The sequence below is a fragment of the Tachypleus tridentatus genome, chromosome 7, assembly GCF_004210375.1.
Source record: "Tachypleus tridentatus isolate NWPU-2018 chromosome 7, ASM421037v1, whole genome shotgun sequence".
Lineage (NCBI taxonomy): Eukaryota > Metazoa > Arthropoda > Merostomata > Xiphosura > Limulidae > Tachypleus > Tachypleus tridentatus.
This window is the reverse complement of record NC_134831.1, coordinates 167288419-167293503: the sequence shown is the minus strand read 5'-3', so window position 1 is coordinate 167293503 and position 5085 is coordinate 167288419. Positions and strand designations below refer to the sequence as shown.

The window sequence follows — 5085 nt, the reverse complement described above, 5'->3', positions numbered from 1 at the left end:
GTCTGTATGTACACGTTTGGCGAAACGAAAGAATTGTGTTTACAGAAACCTGGACTACTAATGTTAAAATAACTAAGTGGTGGCTATAACACCGCACATCGAAGTTCGTTTGTCATAATATTACAATAGCTATGTGCGTCCGAGGCGATTTATTGATATATAAATATTTATATACATCTATTATATAACTTGTATGTAAGGGAAGTCATAGAGTTTTCATTTATATACATAGTGCTATATATTCCACCCTAATTACACAACTTCATTTTAAGTTACAGTTTTAAAGCTATTCCACCATTACATCAGTCACGTCAACAGAAATGTTTTACATGTAAATAACAAACAATTATTCACAGCTTCCCATTGGCTAAATATGTGTCTCTCTGCATGCCTGTATAATACTATAATTTGATTATTGACGTCAGCTGTTACTGTAATCATTCTGATTGGTTGTGATGTACTTAGAACTGAGCATCTCATTAAAAATACTACTATAATAGTTGAGTATCAGTACCGTAGTTTAACTGTATCTTTACACTCGTGTAAATCGTAGTAGAAAATACAAATATCTAATAATTCAACAATTCTTGGTAATATCATTTTATGTCTTGTTTGAATGTACTACTATATAATATCAATTATAATGAATATTATACTAAGTACATATCTTAAGTACTTATTGAAATTATTTTTATTATCATGTTATCAGAAACTAATATAATGTTTCATTTTACAAGTTAGTAATTGACCACATGCATGGTAACTTTGATGTTTTTCTATTTGTTGTTAATGTGTACTTCCTGGGTGTTTTGGTTGATCCGTCATGTCTTGTTCTTGGTTGTTGGATGTAAACTTTCTTGTTTTATTAAAACAACATCCACAGTTGAAAATATGTTGAAAATGAAATGAATTTATTATTAACTTGCATTTATCAAATGAGAAAACTCCTCAACGTAAAGAAGAGGTAGGTAAATTTTAGTACGTTTCTTGCACTGGTTTGAGTGTCCCTGTGACACATCGTGACTGTGTTTCGACAGCATATATAAATCTCCGTGACTCTCCATCAAAGTACATCTGTCGTATACCTCAATCCTGTAGCTAGTGAGAGATACAATTCATTGTTTTAAATTAGGCTTCGTTATAATGTTAAATTTCACTAATTACATGAATATTGATTTTAACAGATCAGAGAAATGAAGACTACAATATTTATTATACTTTTGATGTTTACAACACTGTTGGAAGCAGCTACAGGTGAGATTATAAATTATTTAAGACTGAATTCACACAAACAGTTTAAATGTTATGATAGAAATATTAGTTATAAATTATGTTCTTCTTTGTCGTTTGGGAACCTGTTGCAATGTTTACTTCTGGTTCGTTGTTGGTGAAGGTTTGTAACAGAATATTTTATAAACATTCGGCAATTTTATAACAAAAATAGACAGCTAAACGTTTGAAACTTGTCTATATCTTTAATGAAAAAATAATGTACTTTTTTGAGAATTCTTATAGTTCACAGCAGCTAAAATGATACTTTAAATTATTTCAACATGATTTCTTGTATGAAACAGGTATACAGGGTTAAACAACCATGCTGTCCTTACAGCTCTTGAAGTAAATATTTAAATTTTATTTGTTTCTACAATTGGATATAAAACTGAAGGTAGGTAATATTAATAATAAAATAACAGATAACATGTTTTTTCAGATGTTTTTGTTGCTAATTAACGACGGTATAAAATAATAATTACATGAATACGACAGCTGTTAGATGATTCAACCGGTGTTGTGGTCATGTTTGTTATAATATGCAGTACGCAGCTGTGAGAACAAGATATTTAGTGGCGAGCTTACAAACAGAGGGGGATTTTTTATATATGGACTTTATATTTTTATATACTATCAGAGATGCAATGGAAGGTACGTTTTTGTATATTTAGTCACAGTTTTATATTTAAATGTGAAGAACATTATATAAATATGTGACTTTACATAAGGTAATATCTAGAAAACAAGAAAGTAGATTGGTTTAGAAATTAATAATAGGAGATTTTATTAACAAAGTAACGAAAGTTTTGAATATAATTATATTATGTGAAGTGTTCTGTAACATCATTGGTTGAATTTGGTAATGACGTAATGTTAACAGTCTTATAAACGTAATTTTTTTCGGCTGTGCTTTACAAATAGATAAATAGTGACGAATGAAAAATCAATATAAAATATTATCAGCGTCTTCTAATAATATCATTTTGTTTACTATCTGAAGCTGTAAGGACTTGTCCAGATGACATGGTATGCGGAAGAGGTTTTATTTGTTGCGATGTTCCTGATATCTACTGTTCTGATAATGTTACAAGGGGAGTTGATGGTGGATATCGATTTTTGGGAAGCATATTGTAAGGGTAAGGAAGAGAAAACGATTAATACGGAGGATATTTCAGTATTCAATTGGCATTTTATCATCAATAAAAAATAAGTAATAGAAATAATTCCTGTGTTTGTCTATTGTTAAAAACTATCAAAGACCTATTTTAGTAGTGACCACACGAGAGGTTGAAACCAGAAGCTTAGCATTATAAGTTCTCGATGTTACCAGTTTCTCAACTTCGGGTAAATGAAGTTAAAGCTTTTTATAAACCAAGTAGATTCCTATAAAATACTTAGAAAATGTTTGAAATAATCACATTAGTGTACAATAAGAGATCGTCAAGCAGTTTAAAACAGAAGATGAAACCTAATATTTTAATAGTAAATATTATACATTTCTAACAGATGGCGGTAGGTTCGATAAATACTTATTGTTAGTGTGTATTGCATGCAAACATCATCGACAATCAAATATATTTTTTGGACCATAAGATTTTATAATTAAACCTACATCTAAATAGTAAAACCGAACAAAAATAACTAAAAATAAAAAAAGTTAATAATCGTTTATATATGAAAAATTATTACATGATATGTGACATTTGTACTTTTAATTCATTGTAATAGGTTGAAAGAAAAACTGTCATTCAATAAATGACGCAGGATTTCAAAATACTGAAATATCATCGTTATGGATCACTATATTATCAAAACTATTTGCGTTTAATATAATAATATGAAGTCAGCAGTTTAGAACAGTTAATTATAATATTTGTTAATTTCGTGAAAAATGAATGACAACCACTTCATTAATTCAAATAAATACAAGATACTATGTTTCGGATACCGTTGACGAAAAACCTTTATATGGAATTTTTATTAATTGGCACATTTTGTTTTGAATTAAAACAAATGTTGAGATGAAAATTAAAACATAAGAATCGTGATCAGATTTGCATTATAAATATAAGTATGTAACCTTATTTCTTTATAACTGAGTAAAATGAAAAAAACAAGATATAACCATAGAAATTATGTACAATCAAGGTTGTCTATATTTCTAACTTTGTAACTAAGATGTCTGAATCTCATGGTTATATTTTGAAGAGTTTTTTTTTGTTTCATAACAATAAAGTTGAACGACAGAATGTTTTAATTCTCTGACATGACTGAACAGTACAAATATCTGAAGATTTTGTGATAAGAATAAAACCACATTGGTATATATGCTGTATTTACTGTGGGCAATAAAATCTGAGATTTAAGCCTTCTGAGTATATAAACTTACTGCTGTTCCATTGAGGAATATTTGAAGATGTTGTGTTAGCTCTTTCAGAATCTACCTTAATCAATTTACAAAAATAGAAAAGGTAAAACGTTTGTGTTCGACCTTACTTTAACAGTTAACAACAATAGTAAAATGTAACGGAAACTTAATGACTTGGAGATCAAAAAAGGTTTGAATTAAAACAAAATAATTTTGATATAACGCTTTGTATTTATGTAAGAAATACTAAAGTTGTCTCCCACCGTCGTTAGTTGTTAATTACTGACTACAAGGAAAACAGCCATTGATTAAGTAGCACCATAACACCCACCAAGTGATTAACTGTTACTGTTGTGTGGCTCTGATAGCTTAAAGTACAAATAATATGTTGTGTTATAACATGAATTTAACACCGGCTCAATTTTCACGATATTACTTGTTCTGTAACACAAGTCTAACTCTCTTCTGTTATACGTTTATATTTACACATAAGGAAACAAACACATTAAATATTCAGTGAAAACAGCAGGAATGTTACAAACATTAGTTTACTGATGCGATAGGCTGATCATTTTTTTTTTGTTCTGTGTTTAGAGACGAGAAGAGAGAAATTTACTATTATTTTTGTAGATTAAAAAGAAATTTGAAGTTCGAGAGTTGTGTATTAGGTTACATTAGTTGTCTTACACGTACGGTCCAAGATAATAAATCTATAGTTATACAAATAATCAACTCACTGATGTTTCAACCGAGCCTTACCAGCTGTTTGTGTGAATATTTTTCGAAAGTCTTTTATAACTTAGTAAACATTTCAGACGTGCAGAGTACAACATTTGTTTCAAGTTAACCAATGTATGAATAATTAAGATTCTTTATGAAATACATTTTCATTCAGTATTTCGTTGGATCTTTGATTAAAATTCAAGAAACTAATACTTAATATTTACACCAAATATTTGTTGTCTTAAATGTATTCTCTCCAATATGTTTCCATCTGGCTTGTAGGAAGTAAAATCTTCAAATCTGACTTACTAGAACGGCTGTTTATTACAAGTCTACTAGTTAGGTATTTTCATAGAACTAGTGTTGTCTGATAAAATATAACAGCAATTCATTTGCAGTATAATGAAAAAGCTTTTTCTATTTATTTAATATACATAATATCAAAATTAAATTCATAAGAAGATGTTGTCATTGGAAAGTTTTAGCTTTGAGATAGGCTTAATAATATTAAATGTAGTTAATTGGTTGTTCTCAAAATCCATACTTTCAAGAAATATACTTCGTCAGTAGAAATCATTATATTGCCATCTGGTGAGCAAAATAAATCGAATTTGGTATCTTGGGTTTGATCAAAAAATTCTTCTGATAAAAAATATTGTATATTTTATGAAAAGTACTGTGTAAAACAGTTTAATAAATCTCGTATTAAATACAAAACTGTT

At 28.7% G+C, this 5085-nt stretch overlaps 1 long non-coding RNA gene across 1 annotated transcript; it reads left to right on the top strand.

Annotated features, from left to right (window-relative positions):
* Positions 1-517: 517 nt before the first annotated feature.
* Positions 518-2899, top strand: LOC143258221 (uncharacterized). The gene is made up of 3 exons (XR_013032210.1): positions 518-590; positions 1185-1254; positions 2273-2899. It is a non-coding gene; the product is annotated as an uncharacterized LOC143258221 (long non-coding RNA).
* Positions 2900-5085: the final 2186 nt, after the last annotated feature.